The following is a 24,801-nucleotide window of genomic DNA, read 5'->3' on the forward strand; positions in this document are numbered from 1 at the left end:
TTAGAGGGTAACATTAATCATGCCATCTCTCCCTCTAACGTATATGCAGAGGTTTTTTCTTCTGGTGGGGTGGTCAATCATACCTCTACTATCCATTTAAATCTCTCTGTATGTTCTGTTGGGAATTCTGTCACCCCTACTATGAAATCCCCAGTTTTTAAAACACCTCTAAGGAAACCACTGCCTAATATTTCCAAAATAAAACCTAAGCTGGTGTGTTAGGTGAACCAATCCAGGGGAAAAAAATCTCCAATTATTTTGCGAAAAGAACAGCGACTAGTACCCTTATTAAACCTCCTCATTTAGCTTTATCAGTGGTCACTCTAGACCATCTGCACTTGGCAGATGCAGTAAAGAAATTAGATACAGATGAGCCTGCACACAATGATATAGATGACATTAGTATTATTGAATGTGCAGACAAAGCAATTGCTGAGAGTGGGTTAGAACCCAATCCAAGTGATATTAATAATGTAACTCAACAAACCTGTGATGCTTCTTTTGTGGGTTCTCCTTCTGAACCAACAAATTTCATTGATGAATACACTGAGAAGCAAAACTGGCTTAGAGAAAGGGATCTATTGCCGGATTCGAAAAAGGAACATGTTAAAGATTCTATACTGCACCACACTCTCAAAGTGGCTGATCAAAGGATAAGACTGACTCAACCTACAGTCCCCGCTCTGAATATGGTGCTAAGCTCTTTCGTCAGTCTCTATGACAATATCTAGGCATTTTTTTAATCTATATTTGTTTGTTTTAAAGTATTTTAGTGGTAGTATTTATTGACTATTCATCTACTTGTTCAATTTAGCTTCCACTTTTATTCAGTGCATTTTTTTACATTTTCCAGTTCCTTCTCCTCATATTTTATTTTTTGCTTGTGATAGTGATATTATTTATATATTGGTGACACTTTGACCTTGTTGACTAGAGAAACGTTTCCTCTGCTGGTACCCTTTTCTACCGGCCTTTGGGTCCCCAGTGTAGTCCTCCTTTTGGATGACACGTAAGGGTCTCAGGAGTCAGTCAGCTATGGAGGCTACTTTGGACTCTTTGCAATCTGCTGTGGAGGTTCACTCACCTGATTCCAAAGAAGCCACCCTCCCTCTGAGAGGGAGGGAGGTTAGATCCCATTCTCTTCTACTTTCTGAAATTTATGCTAGGCTAGAGGGGCTTGATAGGTTTGAAGAGCTGGTGAAGATCATTAGGGAAGATAATCCTTCCATAACTAAGCTAGGCCCTGAATCCGCTGTGCCGTATCAAATAATTACGGAAGGGGATGTAATTAAGAGTGCCCCCAATTTGGAAATGACTAGTGCCTCTGGGGAAGAAGTAAATAAGATGCCCTTTTCGATCTCCTCATTTCCCTCAGGGATGGGAGTATTGGTTCAAACTTTGACGACACTACCTCTGCAGATTGCGAGAGTCTTCTCTGCTCACGCTATATGAGCAAAATCATCAATTAACCTTGAAAAGGTGACCGCTATTAACGATCTTACGAGTTTGGTTACTCTACTCAGTCTGAAGAGGTTTTAGATGGGCTGCCTGCGTATTCTCTCGGTCCTTCTCTTTCTATGGATGTCTGTGACCCCAATATACTAGAAAATCGTAAACGAGACAAAGGAGTTAATGACATCCTTATTCCTGGTGCAAAACCCCAGCCTAATTTGAAGAATTCTCCTGCTTTCATTGATCTTACTAAACAAGATGTACCCTTAAAGGGCTTTGTTCCTTTAGGGAAAAAAAACTTTTCAACAAATTAAGAAAACTAAAAACCAGAAAAATATTAAAAAATTAAATTAATTCACCAACACATTTTTTAAAAATCTGGTTCTCCCAACAGTCTCTCTGCCCCTAATCACTACTATCCCTCCAAAGAGGGTTTCCATCTCGGGGGAGGCAGTTGTAACTCCTACTGCCACTCCTTATGCTGCTCCTGTGCCTACTGTGGCTACTCTACTGCCTGCTAAAATAGCTGTAGGCATTCAGACAGATTTACGGGCAACTACTTCTGCGCCGGATGATAGTAACCTCCCCATGGACGTGGGGAATACTGTTTTGGTTGAGGACATTCCTGCTATCCGTATTCCTAATGTTATTGCAGTGATCTCTGAGCCTTTAAAGAACAGTGCTCCGGTTATCCTGAATGCTCAAATAGAATGTCATTCGATGTTTCCCCTTCTGTCACAGTGTCTCTCAGCATCCATGTTAATGTGTTACCTTGTTCAAATTCTACTCATTCTCTTACTTACACAACTTCTGAATCTGCGACCCTGGTTAATCTCGACATGGTGAAACAACTTTTTCAGGGTCTCTATAGTATGAAGTCCTCCTCTATGGTGGACGTTAACCCTACTTCAGGTCCAGACCAGGTCAATGTTGCTACTACTTGCTCCCCTGTTACAGCCGGCCAACTATCTCTCCGTCCTGATGGCCACATGGTTTTCCCCCACTCGGCTTTGGGGGATCGCACTATGGGATTCAGGGCTGTGGGGGATCTCTATGTTCCTAATATGTTAAACCCTGTTCAATTAAAGCCATCAAATGGGGGCCCCTTCAGTGGCCAGGAAAGATTTCCATTGGGACCTCATTCAATTACAAAAAAGACCATTTTACAAGGTGCAAGGGGCCCTGACTTGGAAGCTGATCCATTAATCCAATTTACTAAGAATATTACAGATTCACTTCCCCAATCTTAGGGGGACAAGGATCCGTTAGAGACCCTACAACTTATTAGTCTCTGGGGTGAAGATATGCTTATATGTCTGAATCGAGGGAATATTTTGAAAAATGTTCAACAGCTTACGCAACTCTCTCTGATCTCTAGCTGTGATCTAGAAAGGATTTATTTCCCTTCTAAGGATCCTGCAGATCTCAGCAATATTGTTTTGAAATCAAGAGTGGTGTTGGACCTAATAATGGGACAAAACGAGGGCCTGATGGTGCTTGGCTTTGAAATAAAACTGTTAAAATCTAGTCAGCTGTCTAGTATTGTCACCGGGGTTGGTGATATCTTCGTCCGAAAGTGTAGTTTCTGAAATCTCCCCCTCCCCCGACTCCTCACCTTCTTCTTCCTTCCAAGAAGCCTTCTTTCCTTTTCTTCGAGCTGACACCTTTTTTTTATGAAGATAGGGACGACCCCGGAAGGAAGCCACCGTGCCCCCCAAAGAGGGGAGACCAGGGGGCCCCACCCCCGGGATCGACCAAGAGGGGAAAAAGCCCTTAGGCACAAAAAACCCCTGTATTATAGTTGGGTGTCTTGTAGGCGTGGAACCAAGAATACTTGAAAGGTAAGAGCTGGTGGAAAGTGTCTGGAGGCAACACGTGGAGTGAATACTCAGAACTCAGGCAGTGCCTGTAAGCGGTCCGAGGATCTGGTACACAGGCTAGGAGAGGAAGTAACTAATACAGCAAGCAAAGGCAGTCCAGGGGAACAGGCCGGAGTCTGGTACACGGGAGGTCACAGCAAGCAATACTGAAGGTAGGCGAGGGAAGAGCGGAAAGTAGAACAGACAAGAAGAGAAAAAAGCAGTAAGTGAAGATAGGAAGGAGGGAGGGTAAGCAAGTTGGAAGGAGGGCAAGGGAGACGGGTGAATGAAAGCAAAACCAAGGGAGTGAGAGAAAGGCAGATAGGACTAGCGGAAGGAGGAAGGAAGAACAGAAGGGGCCGTACAGGGTACGAGGACCCGACCAGCAGACAAGCGAGAGTCTCGGAAGAAAGCCACAGGCAGCAAGCAACTCAGCTAACGGACGAAACCGGAAGCGTTGCGACGCATCCGTGACCCGGAAGTGGCCGGTTAAAACACCGGGCCGCGGAGCGCCCAACCAATCAGAATCAGAGGAAGGGAAACCAGGAAACAGGGGGCGTGGCCGAAGCGAACAGAGCTAAGTTCCGCGTCGCCAGCGGCTCCATATACGCCAGGAACTCGGCGGTATGACAGTATGCCCCCTCCTATGAGCTCCTCCCACTGGTTTCCCTGGATGAAAGAAGTGGTACTTGCGAAGTAGGACAGGAGCGTTAATGTGTGTGATGGGTTCCCAAGAGTTTTCCGAGGAAGGGTAGCCCTTCCACTTAACCAAATATTCCAGCCTGCCCTTATGATACCTGGAGTCACAGAGTTGGGCGACCTCATATTCAGCTCGAGTGGAACCCTGGGGAATCGGGGCCTGTCTAACCTGTCGTGCCCATGTATCAGCATGAAATGACTTGAGTTAGGTTGTTGGGTAGCTTTAAGCGAAAAGCCACTGGATTGATTTTCTGCATGATCTCATATGGCCCTAGATATTTGGGAGATAACTTGGAGGGATGTACCCAACAAGGTAAATATCTAGTGGAGAGCATGACTTGGGTACCCACATCCCATCCTGGTACAGGTCTACGATGTTTGTTGGCTTGAATGCAATACCGGGCTTGGGCTGACTTAAGGCCTTCCTCTACCTTCTTGTGTGTCTCTCTAAGGAGGGAGAGGGAAGAATCTACTGATGGTATGTTAGTAGAGAGGCCCGAGACAGGAAGAATGGAGCGAGGGTGAAAACCATAAGTACCAAAAAAAGGACTGAACCTTAGAGCGGCATGTGTGGAGTTATTGTAAGAGAATTCAGCTAGAGGGAGTAGCGTGCACCAGTTGTCTTGTTGGGAGTTGATAAAGCACCTTAAGTACTGTTCCAGGGTTCCGTTCAAGCGTTCAGTTTGCCCATTGGATTGTGGATGGAATCCAGAGGTGAGAGCTCTTTCGATACCTAGTCTGATACACAGGGCCTTCCAGAACCGGGAGGTGTACTGACTACCCCGGTCTGAAATTATCTTGTTAGGTAGACCGTGTAACCGGAATATGTCTTGGAGAAACACTTCCGCCATCTTGGCTGCAGTAGGGACGCCAGGCAATGGGGAGAAGTGAGCCAATTTGGTAAATGAATCCACTACTACCATGACACAGGTGCATCCTTCAGACGGAGGTAAATCTACTATGAAATCAGTAGAAATCGTGCTCCAGGGACCCTTGGGTACAGCATTTGGTTCCAGTAGACCAATTGGTCGTTTACGGGATGACTTACTCCTCAGACAGACGATACATGACTGAACGTACTGCTCTACATCCCTTCTCATTGTAGGCCAGTAGAAATGTCTTTGAAGATAGTCGTGAGTGCCAGCCACTCCCCTGTGTCCTCCTAGTTTGGAATCATGACACCAGACAAGTGCGGTCTTACGAAAAGCCGGAGTGGGTAGATAAAGTTTTCCTCCTACAAGGTAAAGGCCGTTCCTGATTTCATAGGCCAGATCTTTAGAGTGTCTTTCAACTTCAAAACGACCTCCAGAATCCTCCTGTACCTGCTGAAGGAATTTAGAAATAATTCCAATAGTCCTGGACTGGGGAAACATCCGTTCAAGATGCGTCTCTGACTCTGGCAGGTATCACTCCGGCGGGAAAGAGAGTCGGCTACAAATTTGTTTTTTGCCAGGATGTAGGTTATGTGGAATTCGAATTGGGCGAAGAAGTGAGCCCATCGGGCCTGTCGAGTATTGTAGCACTCGAACTGTTTGAGAACCTGTAAGTTCTTATGATCGGTCCTTATGGTGAACGGGAACCTTCCTCCTTGAAGCAGATGGCGCCATTCTACACAGGCCGCTTTCATGGCTAGAAGCTCTCGCTCAATGACCGAGTAGTTCCTTTGACTGGAGTTTAGGGTCTTCGAGAAATAAGCCACCGGATGTTCTGTACCCTGGATCTCTTGAAGAAGCACCACCCCTATTGTGGCTGAAGAAGCGTCCGTCTCTAGAACGATGGGTAGATGTTGGTTTGGTTGTTGTAAAATGGGTGCTGAACAGAAGGATTCCTTAAGAGTTCCAAAGTTGTCTTCCGCCTCCCCTGTCCATTTGAATGGAGTTGCAGACTTCTTTAAGAGCGAGGTGATGGGTAGTATCTTTTGAGAGAAATTAGGGATGAATCTCCGGTAGAAGTTTGCTAACCCCAGGAATTTCTGTATCTCTTTGACTGAGGTGGGTGAGGGCCATTCAATGATGGAAGACACCTTGTTAGGATCCATGGAGATACCCTGGTCTGACAGAATGTACCCTAAATAAGGAATGGAGGAGGCTGAAAACACACATTTGGCGAGCTTAACAGACAACTGATTTCTCTGTAGACTTCTGAATACTTCCCTGACATGTTCCACATGGTCTTCAGGTGTACGAGAGTATATCAGAATGTCATCTAAATAAACCAATGTGGTTTGGCACAGGAGATCGGAGAATAGTCTGTCCATAAATCGTTGGAATACCGACGGGGCGTTTACCAACCCGAACGGCATTACCTGGTATTCAAAAAGTCCGAAAGGAGTCCGGAATGCTGTCTTCCATTCGTCTCCTTTCTGCACCCGGAGTAAGTGATAAGCATTCCTCAGGTCGAGTTTGGTAAAGATGGTAGCACCCTGTACAGCTTGTAGGATATCGGTTATCAATGGCATAGGATACCGGTCTTTTATGGTAACCTTGTTGAGACCGCGATAATCTATACACGGCCTCAACTCCTTTGAATCCTTTTTTGAGATGAAGAACAGGGATGCCCCTGCAGGGGACTTTGAAGGCCTTATGAGCCCGTTCTCCATGTTGCTGTCCAGGTACGTTCGGAGGTATTGTTTTTCTTCTAATGACAGTGGAAACATCCTACCGAAGGGTACCAATGCACCTGGGGTGAGATCAATGCAACAGTCTTCAGGCCGGTGTGGAGGGAGCTCGACGGGTATCTTTTCAGTTGCCACTTCATTGAACTCCTTCAGGTAGTGTGGGAGACAGTACACCGTTCTGACTTCGCAGCTATTTGTGGTCTTGACGGTCTCGAATCTTGGTTCTGGCAAGCATTCCGATTTGCATAGTGAGGACCGAAAACTAAGTAAGTTTCTAGACCAGTCAATACAGGGGTTGTGTCTGCGTAGCCAACAGATACCCAGGATAAGAGGGAAGTGAGCAGCCCTGATGATATCGAATGTGATACTTTCGGTGTGTTGTTGGATGGACAAAGTAAGTGCTTTAGTGGTGTGAGTGATCAAACCCGAGCTCAAAGGTTCGCCATCAACTTCTTCCACTTTTTGATCTTCTCGTTTGGCTATCCTCTTGACTCCATGTCGTTCTGCCCAGTGGGTATCCATGAAGTTCCCTGCTGCTCCACAGTCGAGTAGGGCTAAAGCGGTTACTTCCTTGGGGCCTACTCTGAGAGAAACTGTGAGCACCATCAACCGGGAGTCCTCAGATGTTTCTGTAGAGGATACAGAAAGTGGCGCATAGGGACTAAGAGCAGCCCCTCGGTAATGCGTCCCAATGTTTACCGAGGGCGAGCGTTTCCCGACCTTCTGGGTGGTACTTCCGGACAATCTCTTAATAAATGTAATGAAGATCCGCAGTACATACACAAGGAACCCTCCCTGCGCCGTTTCCTTTCTTCTGGTGTGAGCGGGGCTCTGGTGGTTCCAATCTGCATGGGTTCTTCTTTAGTTGTCCGTTGGAAGGGTACAGATGCAGGTGAGTGAGTCTCCACGATAGGGGGTACACTTAGCCTGGTCTTCTTCTTTTCTTAACGTCTTTCCGTCATTCTGAAGTCAATTCGGAGGGTAGCTGTCAGGAGTTCGGCGAAAGACACCGGTCTTTCTATTCGGGCTAGTTCGTCCTTCAATTCCTCCCTTAAACCTCGCCGAAATATGGCATACTGAGCCTGTTCCTGCCAACCTGCCTCAGCTGCCACTTGTTTGAAAGTGGTGATGTATGTCAGTAGATCAGAATTCCCCTGACGGATGTCAAGGAGGTCCTCCGAGGCCAAGTATGTACTCTCTGTTCGCAAAAAGGTTTGTTGAATCAGGGCCTTAAAGGCATTGTAGTCCTGTAAAACCGGGTCTGGCTGGTTTACTAGCGGGGTAGCCCAAGCCAGGGCATTCCCGGTCATGTGGGTGATCATAAACCCCACCTTGGCGTGATCTGAGGCGAAGGTCTGAGGGCGAAAGGTAAAATGAAGATTGCATGCGTCCAGAAACTCCTTAACCTTCTTTGGGGATCCATCGAACTTCCCCGATACTAGGGGAAGTGGAGGTAAATCGGCTAAAGGTCTTTCTCTGTCTGTCAGACGCTGTTGAAGGGTGGCGTTAGCTGTCTTAAGGTTCTGCATCTCCAGACTTAGACTTTGTACAGCGGCTACGAGTTCTTGTACCTGCTGTGCGGTGGCCATCTCTTTTGGGCGTCGCAAACTGTCACCGGGGTCGGTGATATCTTCATCCGAAAGTGTCGTTTCTGAAATCTCCCCCTCCCCCGACTCCTCGCCTTCTTCTTCCTTCCAAGAAGCCTTCTTTTCTTTTCTTCGAGCTGACACCTTTTTTTTATGAAGATAGGGACGACCCCGGAAGGAAGCCACCGTGCCCCCCAAAGAGGGGAGACCAGAGGGCCCCACCCCCGGGATCGACCAAGAGGGGAAAAAGCCCTTAGGCACAAAAAACCCCTGTATTATAGTTGGGTGTCTTGTAGGCGTGGAACCAAGAATACTTGAAAGGTAAGAGCTGGTGGAAAGTGTCTGGAGGCAACACGTGGAGTGAATACTCAGAACTCAGGCAGTCCAGTAAGCGGTCCGAGGATCTGGTACACAGGCTAGGAGAGGAAGTAACTAATACAGCAAGCAAAGGCAGTCTAGGGGAACAGGCCGGAGTCTGGTACACGGGAGGTCACAGCAAGCAATACTGAAGGTAGGCGAGGGAAGAGCGGAAAGTAGAACAGACAAGAAGAGAAAAAAGCGGTAAGTGAAGATGGGAAGGAGGGAGGGTAAGCAAGTTGGAAGGAGGGGAAGGGAGACGGGTGAATGAAAGCAAAACCAAGGGAGTGAGAGAAAGGCAGATAGGACTAGCGGAAGGAGGAAGGAAGAACAGAAGGGGCCGGACAGGGTACGAGGACCCGACCAGCAGACAAGCGAGAGACTCGGAAGAAAGCCACAGGCAGCAAGCAACTCAGCTAACGGACGAAACCGGAAGCGTTGCGACGCATCCGTGACCCGGAAGTGGCCGGTTAAAACACCGGGCCGCGGAGCACCCAACCAATCAGAATCAGAGGAAGGGAAACCAGGAAACAGGGGGCGTGGCCGAAGCGAACGGAGCTAAGTTCTGCGTCGCCAGCGGCTCCATAGACGCCAGGAATTCGGCGGTATGACAAGTATGCATGGAGGGTCTGATGAGTATAGGGGAAATCTGACTATGGTCTATCACCCGGAAAGGCTCTCAAAACCTCAACTGAGGTATTTTACGGCCAGAAACCATGGAGATGCTAGAAACTGAGCCCATGTTACCTCTGGCCTGTGGAAATGAGCTTTGCTCTATGAGTCTGGACCCTGTAATAAATAATGTAGTCTCTAATGAATTGACCTTTTTGTCCTGGAATACTAGGGGAAATCTACATCTCCTGACTAATATTGATACAGTGGCTATGATTAATGGTTCAGATTGCTTCTATCTACAGGAAACCTGGCTGCTCTCTTCTCCCTTTATTGATGGTTATGAAATTTATTCTCAAAATGCAAAACCTAGTTTGGGAGGGAGAGCGTCAGGGGGTCTTCTTATTGGGATAAGAGTTTCTCTTGGCCTTAGGAGTGTGGTTATCTTGGACACGCCTTTTGGGATCCTAGCTTTGGAGACTGCTTCGAGAGAGGGCCTGTTCAATATTCTTATGATTAACATCTATTGGCATAAAGGCCTAGCTGCTCTTGAGCCTTTTCTGGAAAGTTTGACTGATCTGGTCCTTGCTTGGAGATCTGTTAATACCAGGGGGAAAGTGATCTTGGCAGGTGATCTGAACTCAGATTGCTCCATATTGTCTGACGCCAACTATCGAGATCTGGGGCAGGATCTGGAGGATGACAACCGGAGGGGACAGAAATATGCTTGGGGCAGATTGTGGTATCTCTCTCTGGAATCGGTGGGTCTGATATGTCTGAATGGTTTCTTTGACTCTACCCATCCTCTTCACCCTACCTGGCACAGCGACCTGTCAACCTCTAGTATAGACTATGTCTTTGTAGATCATTCCCTCCTTTCTCTTTCCTCTGAAGTCCAGGTTTCTTTTAACCTCTGGAGTGATCATGGGTCTCTGGCTGTTTCCTTTTGTCTTCCAACTAAGAAGCTGCCTTCTGGGGGACCATGACATTTAAAAGCTTTGGGTCAAGGTACCGGGGTACGCTGGTCGCCAGTAAATATTAATCTTCTTAATCGTCAACTCCTTTCTTCACTTAACCACACTTCGCTCCTGTGGAAACAAGTGGTCTTTAATACGCAATACTTTGATAGCTTTCTGAATGCTCTTCATAGCAGTATCTATGATACACTTAGGAAGGGTAACTCCAAAAGAGTCCATGTCCACAGGTTTGATCTGGAGATGGCTAGTGAAAAGCTCCATGTACGTAAACTTATCAGAGAAACCCGACTCCTTGATATTAACCTGGACAATAAAAAATCCAAAATCAAATCCATACGTCAAAAATACAAAAACTATTGCATATCAAGAAAATCTAGTGCTCTGCAAAATGATGCAGAGCTTATGTTACGAGTTTTGGTTAAAAGGGATCTCAGGGCTTTCTGGGCTCTATTCTCATTTCAAGATCCTGTTGAGGCTATTGATCAATTGAATGCCATCCCGCAGGTCCAATGGGTAGATCATTATACTGAAGTCTTTGGTAAAGGGGAAGAGGGTTTAGAAGTATTTGCAACTGGGGAAGACGCACTCAAATTAGTTGGGAGCCCGCTATTAACTATGAGACAATACTTGGGCTAATCATCAAAGCTAAGAAATCTAGGGCTCCAGGCCCTAATGGCTTGACGAATAATACATTGAAAGCCGAACTGGAAATTTGGGCAAAGTTACTCTGCATGCTATTTCAGGATGTAGTAAACACTGGCAGTGTACTTACTAGCTGGCAGACCGCCCATATTGTTCCCATCTTTAAGAGAGGTCAACGGACTCTGGTTAAGAACTACAGACCGATGTCTCATATTGATGCAGATTGTAAGCTTTTTGCTTCTCTGCTTTTATCCCATCTAAATGTTTGGATCAAGGAGAACCATATTCTACCAAAACATCAAACAGGGTTTAGGGCTGGCCATTCAACCAATCTAAATGGCTTTACTCTAACTGCTTTACAAAGCTCAACATGGGGAACATTTGGTGGTACTCTCTATGTCGCTGCAATCGATCTCTCAGATGCCTTCGATTTGGTTATCAGGTCAAGCCTCTGGGCTAAACTTTCAAAGTGGGGGCTCCCGGCAGGCCTACTTAATCTAATTATGGCCATGTATGAGAACTCGGGGGTCCATATAAGGATCGACCTAGAGGGAACCCTCCCTAGAAGAATAAGGACACGCATTGGAGTTAGACAGGGCTGTTCGTTGGTTCCATGTCTTTTTATCCTTTATCTGACAGATGTAGGGGAGTTTCTTGTATATGCAGGCTTGGTGAACGCAAAATTGGGGGATCTCAGGCTCTCGTGGTTGGCATATGCTAATGATTTCCTTCTCTTTGATCAGACCAAAGTGAACTTGCAAAGACTTATATGAAAGTTTGAAGAATATGCTGCCCTAAATGGGTTAAAAATTAACCCGAGTAAAACCTGCACAATGGTCTTCTCTAAGGGGAAAAAGGGAATAAACAAGGGTGGAAAATGGCGGGGAAAACATTATGAGAGCACATAAAATCGTCTATCTGGGATTCCTTATTTTGGCCCAACCTTCGGGTGCTGAACTTAGACGTTCACTCAGATACAAAGCACTCCCGCTTATTTTACAGACTATCAAGCTGGATAACAAGTATGGTAGGTTCTCCTTTAAGTCAGTGGTAGATTTCTTCGAAATGTCGTTCCGAAACTAATATATGGTATGGAACTCCATTAGCTGGCTGGATATTCTGACTTTTTGGGACACGCTTGAGGATATTTACTGGAGAAAGGTTATGAAACTCCCCAACTGTATCCCTTTAGTGGCTATAAGGTTGGAACTGGGTCTAGTGTCTCTGCGAGCCAAAATCCTCTGGCAGGTTTTGGCACTCTTTTCTTCTTTGCTCTGCCCTAGATATGACACGCTTTATGACGATGTGGGTAAATTCTCTTCTCACAGGGATCCCTGGATCGAAACATATTTCTTCTAAAATTCAGAGATCTCTGTGACAAGACTTTACTAGATCTGTCCACTGATAGGGAAACTCTGTTGACCAATACAGACAAAGTGAAAGAACTTCTTTACTGCTTTGATTGGAATAACACCTTGGAAAAACTTCATTCCTATCCATCTCTCTGTGACCTAAAATTCAATCATAAGAAGAGAGGTTCCCTGTCTTTTATTCTGACACAATTCCCTAACCGCTACTATCGCTCACTCCTCCAGAAACTCAGATGGAACATCTTGCCCACTAAGGAGGTTCTATATAGAAGAAATGTGATCAATGATTTAGATTTCCTCTGTCGCTTCTGTCATACTCCAAGGGTTATTGAAACTGCCCGCCACCTCTTTTTACACTGTGTAGCACTGAAAGGACTAAGGGCATTTTATTTGAGCAAATGTAATACTTTAGGTCTTCTGGGGGCAGAAATATTAATCATGTTGTCTCTCAATTTCTAATACTACAGAGGGACTTGCGGTTGCAGGATTCATTAAAGCGTTAGATTTGTATGCACCTTTGTGCTGAGCTATCTGTTTGATGTATTCCTATTTATTCACTTTAGTTGTTTGCTTAATGAATGTACTGTATTTTTATATAAATCTGTCATATATGATTGCTTGTTATGCTGTGGTACTTATGAAATCGGAACATATTTTTTATTTTTAATCTGTACTGTTTTTATTTGCTCTGTTTAAATTTTTAAAGGGTTTTAAGCCTAGGCTGTATTTACAATTTATCGATATGTATATATATATATATATATATATATATATATATATATATATATATATATATATATATATATATGTTTCTTCTTGTTTCTTTTTCTACTAAATTGCAATTGTAAAGGTTTCTTATGTAAACCATATACGAATAAAAAAATATTTAAAAAAAAAATGAAAAAATCAGCCCCAAAGGACCTTGTTCAGAATAAATCTGGTGGAGTAACAAAGCAGCCGAAATGCAAAATAATGTTTTCATCTAGACATCTGCAATCGAGGAACACATGTTTTAGTGACTCTAGTGCGCAAAACCTACAACAGGCTGGTGCTCATGGATTTTTCAACAACATTGAGTTATCCCTTGTTCTCAGCAGGTTTCGGCGAAAACACATATACACCTCTCTCACAATAGGAGAGGGAAAACATTCCAAATAAGATGAAAGTGTCCCCAATTCTTTGTGCACCCGGGTAAGGCTTTCCAGGTTTTCATAACTAACAATGGAGCCTACAGTATCAAGTCAAACTATGGGAGGGACTCCAGATTGTAATAGTTCCTGGAACAAGCTAAACAAAACAACATAAACCCATTTAACTCTACATTGTGTAGGTGTAACTGTAACTGAAAACCTAAATATTAGAAACAAATAATAAATAAACTAGGTATTGCATTAAAAAAGCTTGTTTTGCATTTGACATTTTATTTTGCATTACAAAGGTTTGCCTGCATTGAAAATCTGGTATCTAATAAACTAACTAGAGTAGAGCTCGATGTTACTGTTTTATAATGATGTACATTGACTACAATTAAGTTGGAATAAAGACCTTATTAACAACACCCTTGCCAAAAGAATTACGTACGTCTGAAATTAGTAAATAACGTATTAACAAAAATAAGGTTGAGTCTATCAGCTTGGTAACTATTGACATTTACTCTATATTGTTAAATACATTATAGGTAATGCACTATTCCATTCTAAGATTGTATTTTGGGTCTCTCAATGGGTCATGTATGGCGAACTTGGGGCAGATTCCACAGGCAACATAGCTGATACTTTGGAATCGCCTTCATCCAGACTGTTAATAGGTTTAAATAACTCTGGAGCAGTAGACAAAGGGGGAGATCCATTTAATGAGTCAACCGGCTAAAGAATAGGTAAGACCCGCTGTTCAGGTGAATTGCTATATAACAGGGACTGAATCTCACGACTTTTCACCAACGCCCTTCTGTAAATATCCAGGCGGTTATTTCCCGGGCAATCACCCATACTAGCACTCCAAACTCTAAAGAAATCTGTAATCTTTTGCTTAATGTCCATAGCCGTTACGGTATAATCAAGGGCAGGGGACCGCAGGGAATCGACTGTTGATGCCATACACTCCCTGTCTTGGAAGGATGCAATCAATAGCGGTTCCTCTGCGCAAAGAAAAAGCCACAAGTCTCCACACTCTGCTCGGGCACGCTGCAATATTTGAAAATATAGGAAAAGTCTGTGTTGATTATTTGTGGATGCTGGATTTTCTGGCTTCAACATTATGCAACATTAGTGCTGACTCTCCTACCACCACCGAATGTGAATGTCGAATGGAATGGATATCGCGGTGCTAAATGGGAAAACATGGTGGAGAAACTTGTTCTATATTATGACAGTGGCAAAATAGCGGATGCCATTTTGTTGCACACTGGAGAAAACAATGAAGTATGCATAAGAGGAGCAGAATTATCTTATCAAATAAAAAATGACTTATAGTCGCATTATTTCAAAGAAACAAAACTGTTTTTTCATGTTTGGCTCTGTATAAAAATTTGATGCGTGAAAGTGCTAATCATCGAAAAATGAATTGTGCTAGAATAACTGTAAGTAGATGTATAGATACATTTTTGATTGAACATGGCCTAAATTGAATATTTCACCACAACATAAAAAGTCAACAATTTTTAGAGTTGATGGAGTAGATTTAACCAATGAGGGTAATCGTTTATTTTTAGACAATATTATTGAAGGTCTATGTAATATAGTGCAGTGATGGGCTGCTTTACTTTTTTTGTTGTAATGTCATCTGCTTACTCAGTATGGGTGAATGCGCATGGTTTGAGTGTGGTTTGTATGTTTTGTGGACATTGTTCATGGCGTATGCGTATATATTGCCTGTTTTTTGTTGCTTCATTGTGTGTTGTACTGGGCGGTTTGTTATTTGGCATTTTCTATATTGCACGCTATTGTTTTCACATATGGGCATAACATATAGGCATCCCAATAAATATATTACATGTTACACATGCCCTGTTTTGTTTCATATCCAGGTATATCTAAGAAACCCATTAACAACCTCCTACTCATCCACCATCACACACCATATGCTGACCAACGCAAATGGTTAGAGAAAATCCTGCCTCTTGGCGTAAACACTCCAAACCCAGACATCTCTCAAATCAACGTGCAGCACTCAGCAACAGACCTAAACATTATGACAAGTCAAAAACTAGATGCCTCCCATCTGAAAGGAAAATGCCTCTGCTGTGCATACGTCAAACCCTACCTAGAAAGCACAAACACCAGTTGTTCCTGGCTCTACATGCACCAACAGCTAAGCACAATCCTTTGCTTTGACCTCTTCTCCCCAATCAACCACCCCCCACCTTCCCTCTCAAATCCACAAGAGTGCCTGGAAACCATGCAATCGGCAGGGGTGTGCGATATAAATTCCAATAAAATAACATATATACATATATGTTTGTGTGTGCGTGTGTGTTACGCCCCCTGCCTAAATAGAGGCTGGTACTAAGAATGTTACCTGGTCCCCAGACAGTGATCCGTGGGTCCACAGACTCTGTGGAAATTGATTTTTGGGAAATACGTTCTGCCCCAGGTCTAGGTGGGCCCTAGAAAAGAAATGACAGAGAATATGTGTTGCCATTTCCTTCTATGGAGCCTCATTCTACTCAGAGGACTGCCTTTATTTCAATGGTCTGGAATCTTACACTTTTACAGCTTTGCTGCACAGCCCATCACCCACCTCCTAAATATCAAACTTTTCGGTTGTGACAGTTGTAAAATAATACATTGATTCTCTTCAACTCTCCCTATTCCTAAAATGGAAGAAGATTCCAGACCCTTTCCTCTTCAGGAAGAGACAGAAATGTCAGGTAAGCACCTGCTGGACCTTGTATTTATGTAATGTTATGGGCACAGAAGACGTGTAATTTCATTGTTTATTTTATTGTGCCATTTTAATATTAGGTGTGTTGTCTTAATGTGTATTTTTCAGTTAGCACTTCATTTGTAATTTAGTGTGCATAGACTTGCTGTTGCTACCCCTTCATAGGCACTGGCACTGTCCCAATGGCACCCTGCCACCACATCCACTTGGTCTGTTTCTTTTGGGTATTTTAGTCCAATCCTCTGGGCTTGAGTATGGCTTTTCACTGGAGACCTTTTGGAGAGATTGTGTGTCAGCGTGTGTTCTGCTGTCAGGCCTTCAGGCCTTCCTGAGGCCTATCCCCCTGCATCTAGAGGCCTGTCCCCCAGGCATGCCCTGAGCACTCGTGTGTACTGCTTTGCCTCTCTGTTAACTCTGTCACTGCTTGGATCTCTGCAGGTATGGTGGTCCCTGGCTTCATGTGTGCATCCAGGTCCATGTGGGAGCTCCCAGCTTCCAGCAATCCATACTTGTAAGTATCCTCCAGGCCCTTAATGTCCCCCTTTTTTTAGCAACATATGCTGATTTCTGTATGAATTGTTTAACACTGGTGCAGTAATTTCCCCCGTTAATGGGGAGTGTCGCTCTTTTCAAGTGACTTAAACGTTGTGATTGTTGTTTGTGATCTAGAAGTGCAGTACTTCTAACCACATCTAACAGTTGTTTTCTTTTGCCATGGGATTTTTGTAAGCCCTGATTGCTGAAGCACGGAGCACTGGGTATTTTGGACAGCTTACTTCAGTCTGTTTTTAAGCATAGTCCATGCGATTTTCAAAATATTCTTATTTCTTTGAGTGTTCATTTTGTGTTGTAAAATATACATTGCACTTTAATGTACAAGCGAAAAACGACTGAATGTTCGGTATCCCTGCTGTGTTTATAGAGAACATCTGTCCACTCTGTTCCAGTGTTATCTCCTGTACTGTTTTAGACAACCTTTCACTAAACGGTGTGCCTATTTCTATTCCAGTGTCATGTTTGTTCTTTCTGGAGTCGAGTATTCATTTTTGCATTTCCTTTCATTTGCTTGGAAAGTGCATCCTGGCCAGAGCTCTTACCATTCAGTATTTGTTTCTCTATTCCCCGTCTGTCTGTTCCAGGCTGGCCTCAACCTATTATGTCAAGATATCAGGTAGGCGATCACAGGTAACCCCACAACGAAGTTTGTGGAGGCACAACATCATCGTTAACCCCGAAATCTCTAGTTGGTGTATATAAATATATATACATGCTTAATATGAATCTTTAATATAAGTGTTCTGAGTGATTGATGGGATCGAAGATAAACGTACTTAATTTTAAATATGAAAATAGCAAAATGAAAAACCAAAAAATAGAGTTGGAAAAATAGATGTAGGAAGTTATAAATATCACAGTTGGGACATCTGTTTGATGTATATTCATGTTATTGTTTTGAGTCTTCTACTATATGGGCGAAGATCATATTATGGTTCCTGTTGTATGTGTAAGGCCTGTATAGTCATAAGGTCATTAGCTATTTTGGCAAGTATTATAGAAAACATTTGACTTTCTTTGAAAGCAATTGATTTGACAATTGGGACCATATGAATATATAAAAAAGAATACCTTTTGGATACACGTTCCATTGCCACTTGGCAGGAAATCCTGACTTACAATTTCTAAGTCATTAGGCAGTTATTATGGAAAATGCAATGTTAAATATTTATCTTAAACCAAGTATTGCTATTTGGCAGGAATATTTCAATTACAGCTGTATTTTGTCAATTCAACAATGTTATGACGCTATCCTTTATTTTTAGAGGGGCATATAACTTTGTATATCAACATTTTAAAAAACATTATAAGATGGACAAAAAGGTTGGCACATAACGCCTCATTTAGATTATGGCGGAAAGATGCCCATATAAAGGTAGCACTCCACCAGCTTCCAATCCAATGGTCTCCATGGATTGCAATTGGGACCAGCAGATTTTCCGCAAGCTTTCTGCAAGCGGAACACCAGTGTGTAGGTGGTGGACTCCTATCTTTAAATAGACTTCTTTCTGCCTGCGGAACACTGGCAAATTTTGGCATTTGCCAAACTCCAAATGAGGCCCATTGAATCTGAAAGACTACGGCCATGGGCAAGAATAATGGACTCATTTTTGTCCCACAATATATAAAAGAGACCTCTGTGAGCAAACAAGCAACTGTGAGAAAGCTCACAGTGAGTAGGGCGAAACACGTTAGGCTACCTTTTTGTGCTTGTGTCAGGTCCCAGGGAAGACGGGATAGAAAAGCAGTAGTGGTAAAAGTTGGAGGATGTTTCACACATTATGATATGATATGATAGTTTATTTATATAGCGCCTATACACAATGTGTTTTAAAGCGCTTCAAGGCAAGGGAAGGAACAAGGGAAAATACAACCACATTCTTACAGGCTATGAACAGTAAGGATGTGACATTAACTATCGTACTCGGCCTGACGACATTTCAGATAGTGCAAGACCTAAGACATAGATAAGGAAAGGAGGGGGAGAGTGGGAAGGAAATGGAAACAGACAGGCAAATACCGTACTAGGCCTGACGACATTGCTGGTAGAGTCGGAGAAAAACAAAAGGTGAGGGAGAGGGGTGCAGAAAGGGAGGGGAGGAACAAAACAAGCGACTATCATACTGGGCCTGACGACATTAAAGATGGTGCTGGAGGGGTCGTAGGGAGGAAAAAAACAGTAATGGGAGGGTAGAGGAAACAGACGAGGTTGCTATCATATTAGGTCCAGGGACAATTCTGATAGAGTAAGTGCATAGAAGAAAGTAAGGGGAGGAGATAGGAAAAGGGAGAAGAGAAAGAAGGAGAGAACAGAAAGTAAGCAGTCAAAAAGAGTGGAGAAGCAAGAGTGGAGAGCGAATACAATTGCAGAAGTGCAAGCCAGGATACAAGATGAAGAGGGTAATAGCATGATTCAGGCCACCATGAGTACAAGATGCAAAGGAAGTCCAGCATGAGAGTTGAGAAAGAGTGACGCACCGTGAATGAAGTCCATAAAAGTCAAATCCAGCATTGGCCACAAGACGGTGATGGTGAAGGAAGGTACCAGGTGGGCGGGGCTTGCTAAGTGGTGAAAAAGAGCAGCAGGCAGGAAGGCACCAGGTGGGCGGGGCTTGCTAAGTGGTGAAAAAGAGCAGCAGGCAGGAAGGCACCAGGTGGGCGGGACTTATGCCAGGTGACCTAGATCCACTTGCACCTGCTCCCCATCTGCAAAGGAAAAGAAGCTGGAGGGCTCCTTAAGTAGGGAAACAGAGCGGCAAGCAGGAAGGCACCAGGTGGGCGTGGCTTGCTAAGTGGTGAAAAAGAGCAGGAAGCAGGAAGGCACCAGTTGGGCGGGGCTTGCTAAGTGGTGAAAAAGAGCGGCAGGCAGGAAGGCACCAGGTGGGCGGGGTTTAGGCCAGGTGACCTAGATCCACTTGCACCTGCTCCCCATATGCAAAGGAAAAGAAGCTGGAGGGCTCCTAAAGTAGGGAAACGGAGCGGTGAGCAGGAAGGCACCAGGTGGGCGTGGCTTGCTAAGTGGTGAAAAAGAGCGGCAGGAAGGAAGGCACCAGGTGGGCGGGGCTTAGGCCAGGTGTCCTAGATCCACTTGCACCTGCTCCCCTTTGAAGAAGTAGAGTCTCTGGAGATTATGATTAATGGTGGGTTGCAAAGTAATTGTGAAAATCAACCTTGAAAATTATTGTCCTTGACTAGGTGTCCATTTTAGGAAGCTGGATCTTCCACTTCTTGAGATGGAGCATAGCTTGGGAGGGCAACAAGGGTGTGTGATGTTAGCAACCTAGGAGATTGGAATGTGTGGAAAGGTTCTATAACAGCCTTTCATCTGAAAAAACTCATTAGAGGACAGCTTCATCTGAAGCTCTGTGAAAAGAGAAGAACAAGTCAAGCAAGATCACAGAAAGTGCTAACTACAACTTTACAAGCGCTGTTGGCCGGACAACTAGAAATCTGGGGTACTTGTGTCATTAAAAGATTATCAGAGTGCAGGAAAAACTGTAAGTAGATCTTTACGTTTTACCATAGATTGGATAAATGTAAAAAGTATGTGGAGTCAGGTTCAAAGAACTTTTGAGATTGTTTCATAGCTGGCAAAGTGAATGCGTTGAAACTATACGTAATTTTCTTTTCCCGCTGTTTGGCAGAGGCGTGCAAATTCCTGAGTCGGTGTGGAACGCGAGTAGAAGGAGCGTGAGTATGGTTCTGAAGCATGAGCACCAGGAGCATGTGAACCTCAGTCAACAGAGCGAGCAGTATGAGCGCATGAACCTTGGTGTTAGTGCGGGCTGCAGGGGCGCTTTAAATGATACATTTCCCTTTCGAGAACGCGATTCGTCAAGTGAAAGCGTGCTGAGTTGCTTCTCTTATCGTGAGTAGAAGCACAGTCCTTTGGTCCACATGAGCAGGTTCAGCTTGTGTACAGCAACTAGTGTGCTGACACGAGTCCGCGTGGGTAACGCGTCCTCACATGCAGGGCGTAGCAAGGCTTGTGATGCCCTAGTAATTTTTGTATGAAGGGCGGTCACTATTTCAGCGCCTCCAGTGGCGTTCACAAAAATTTCCGTTATAGCAAGCCGCTCAACTGGCACACTTTAGTGAATAAGTACAGCGACCACTACCAAGTTGATCAGTTGCCTATCCACTAGGGAAGTTGAGTCACTAGAAACTATGTGGATGAACATTTTAAAAGGAAAAGAAGGCAAAAGGCAATAATGGGTGTAGGAAATGATTCCTGCAAATACTGTAAATAGACCTGTTTATTAGTTACACACAGAATTGTGCTTGTTTAATGATCAGCTACTTTTATTCAGCTTACCAGTTGAGGAATCTGATTAGATGAATTTAGCACAAGTAAGACGCTGTTAAGCTAAGTAAGATATGAGCAACTGTACGAAAGAGCATTTTCAAGAAATGTAATTAAACTTCAGTAACTCAACTGTAAATTACCTCCAGGTAGTGTGGAGGAAAACTGAGCACTTAATTTTCTTTTTCAATGAACTCCTCAGATACTTTACTGTCTTTATAATGGCAACTGAGTCTATGCTAACTGCCATGTTTAACAGTGCCTTACTGTCATTGCTGTGCAGGCCCTATGTTCTAATGCGCATGTCGTAACCACAAAGGCTTTACCGCTTACGGCCTGGCAAAGCGCACGTCCATTATTCTCGCCTCTGACTTGTTTCCTGTTTGGCATGTATAAGCGTGTTTCAACATGACTGCTTTCTAGTCCAGACGTCTTTAGCAGAGAGAAGTAGTGATTTAGTAAGCGAGCCAGTATGCCCCAACCGTGTGGGAATCGTAAGTCTTCCGCGGACATCTAGATTGTGCCTTCCCAAGCGTGAGAACCTAGCCTCTGCCTAAGATTTGTATGCTGAGACCTTGTTGCTTGATGAACTCATGCTATGTCTGGAGCTCCCTTTCCATTGAAATGCATGTGTGCTCTCCTGTATAAAAGCTCTGTGCCTTGAGGGAGAGGGGTACGCTGCGCTGAGTCTCGTTCTGTCATTGGGAGTCATAGCAGACTGCTATTAAAGACGTTCACCAATCCACCTAGAGAGTCTGTGGTTGATTTTCCTTGACAGCAGTTCCCAGAGGGTGACCAGGTAACAGAGATTTAGATTTTTCATGCTGATATTTAAAATGCAAAGAGGAAGTCGAAATAGAGATTAAAGGTTGTATGTTATGTCTCCTCTGTAGGGCCCCCGAGACAGGAGAGAGCAGCTGGCGTTTATTATTTTGTCCCGTTCCTCTTTCCCTTGGAGGAGTTGAGGATACAACATGTTTTGAGTATGTTGTGGTCTGGACTCTTGAGTAGATAGTGGAGTTGACAGCCCGCTTGGAAGCAAGAATATGTGAGAACGAGGGGGCGTGGCCAGCAGCCGGACGATGAGGACGTGAGTTTTACTGCTCCCGTGCCACCGGCCTCATCCTGTACTGATCCTGCCGTGATATGCATCTGTGAGAGGCTACAAAACATCACACTGGTGCATGAAATCCTGCTGCACCCAATCGCTCTGAAACTGTGCAAAATCGGAGCGAAAATCGGAGTTCCAGGCATGTGGAAAACACAGGACCCGAAACGAATGCTACCGCCAAGATGGCCGCCACGAGCGTATACTAGCCGGAAAAGCGCGGCAGAAGAGAGCGAGTCCCAGAAGTGGATGGAAACAGTAATTGCAGCGGCTGCGGGCGAGCGTGAGGCGGCGAATTCGCGCCTTCGAACTGATCCGCCCGGGAATCCTGTGCGGCAGCTGAGGGCGAGCTCTGCCCGCTTCCCCGCCGTGTACCGGCCCTGCTAACCAGCAGCGGGTGGGCGCACCCGCCTTGTGGGAAATACCCAGTGTGCAAGCCTGGTGACAAATCGCTGGACGGCAGCCGGAGAAACTGTCTTCAGACTGAGGGGAAGCGTCAGAAACTTCCCTTTGCAGCGAGAGGGGGAGACAGGGCCTCGTTGGCTTCTGCGGCGTTGCGACACCGCGCACTGGGCGCCATCAACCAAGAGGACTGCCAGTGGGACAGCGGGTGCTTCGCATCGCGTAGAGCGCCTGCACTGAATCCCCCTCCTGAATCCCCCTCATTGAGAACTACTGCTACAGCGACACCATTCCGAGATACAAAACGCAGCGGTAAGGAGTGGGGGGTGATGGGATAAGGGGAACCAGCGCTGAGATAATGGAATGTCGTCTGCCCCCCCTTCCTGCTGCTGTTAGATGTTCAACTAGAGCCCGGGACCTCATCGGTGCTCGCCCGTCACTAGGAAATATTGCAGCACCACCGTCCAAGTGACTGAATTAAAGTACCACAACACCAGAAGCAAGCAGCACACTGGCATCAACAGAGGGTAACCCATAAGGCCACATCACATCACCGCTACCGGACATGTACGCTGCGCAAAAAGGGCGACACTTGCTATTGCAAATAATTACTTTGAATCAACTGATTCAGCCTACAGCAAACCCACAGCGCAACAACAGAGGCTGTCCTCTTCCTTAGGGAGAAGCACCCATTGGAACATAACGTGTGAAACAGGCACCCTGGCTGGGTCCTCCCAGCTAACTCCTATTTTCGCAAATAGCCATTCAACTCGCGGTCCCGGCGGCACGAGGGGGAACCATAGGGTCCCCGTGCACAACATACGGCGACCGCCCAATACCATAACACACACAAGTGCCCACCTGTGCTGGACCAAAATCTAGAGGGAGCACTACGGCCGGTGGCTGTCCAGATAAGGGACATTAAGGGGTCAGCGCACACACAACTGGCACAGATACAAGAGACTACCGCTCAAACTGCGCCAAGCGTCAGTGCAACCATCACAGGTATCCCGACAACAGTGGCGCATCCTACCTGCCAGAGCTCTCCTCTTCGGCGCCGGGCACTAGCTTCCCGCGCCACCAACCCTCATAAGAAGAAATGGGGAAGGATAAGCCCAGGAAAATGTCTACGCGAAGTAGAATTGAACAATATGCATCCACACCAATATCTCGCTCACCAGAGCGCTGCCTTCGGGTGAACTAGACTGTACGGAAGAAAATATTTCCCTCAGAGATATAATGAGCACCATTGCCAGCTCCAGGACCTCAATGGAGAAAAAGATGGACAGTATTGGCGTGGACGTGTCCCTATTACGACATGACCTGCAAAAGCTGACCTCCCGCATAGGAGAAGCGGAGGCACGGATCTCAGAAACCGAAGATGGCTTGCGAGGAGTAAATCGGCAAGTGTCGGGCATGCTGGCATGCATCAAAATCCTGGAAGCAAGGGCAGATGACAGCAAAGGCAGATCCAGGCGTAACAATATTCGCATAATCGGCCTTCCTGAAAAAGCAGAAGGGGACTGCATGGATCTGTTCCTCGAAGAGTGGCTAGTAAACAACTATGACGCGGAGTCCTTCTCCAAGTTCTTCTCGATTAAGCGAGCCCACCGCATTCCAACCCGCAAGGTTACACCAGGGGCTCCTCATCGCTAGATTCCTGAATTACAGGACAGAGACACTGTACTCCAACTGGCGAGATCGAAAGGGACAATCACATTTAACGGATCAAGGATTGCCTTCTTCCCTGACTTTACCAGGGAGGTACAAAAAGCGTGCCAGTCTTTCGACCCGCTCAAGAAACATCTGCCATCGATGGGAGTCAAATATGGGCTAATCTTCCCCGCCCAGCACAAGATATTTCACAAGGGCACAACTATGCACTTCACAGACCCTAAGGAAGCGTGGAGTTGGGCTGAGAGACGTATAGAGGGTGATTGGAGCGCGGAGGGGAGAAGAAGAAGAGAACACGACAGCCCACGCCAGGAGCGGCCGCCGGAACAGGAACCACAGCAACAACCACAACTGGAGAACCCGTAGCAGGGAAAAGTATAAACTAAGTGCAGTTTTGCGCGAAATGGTAAAACCACTAGGAAGTGAAATGCAACAGAGCTCTTGCTCCCCATAGCAAGTTAACCACAGAGCACATCCAGGCCGGTGGCCAACCAAACACCCGCCCCACGGACCAAAACTCAATCTCCAGCACCACACAGCGGTGCTGTAAAGTTTAACTGTTCACAAGTTCATGTTGGGTCGACAGATGCTTCAGTTGGGGGTGGAGTATAGGGAGGGGGGAGTTGGAGACAACGTTTGTTTACGATGTTTAGCATACAAAGGTATTAAGAGCACAATGAGCATGGCCTATGCTGTAATCTCGCTG

Source organism: Ambystoma mexicanum, chromosome 6p, assembly GCF_040938575.1.
Source record: "Ambystoma mexicanum isolate Mex_15411 chromosome 6p, UKY_AmexF1_1, whole genome shotgun sequence".
Lineage (NCBI taxonomy): Eukaryota > Metazoa > Chordata > Amphibia > Caudata > Ambystomatidae > Ambystoma > Ambystoma mexicanum.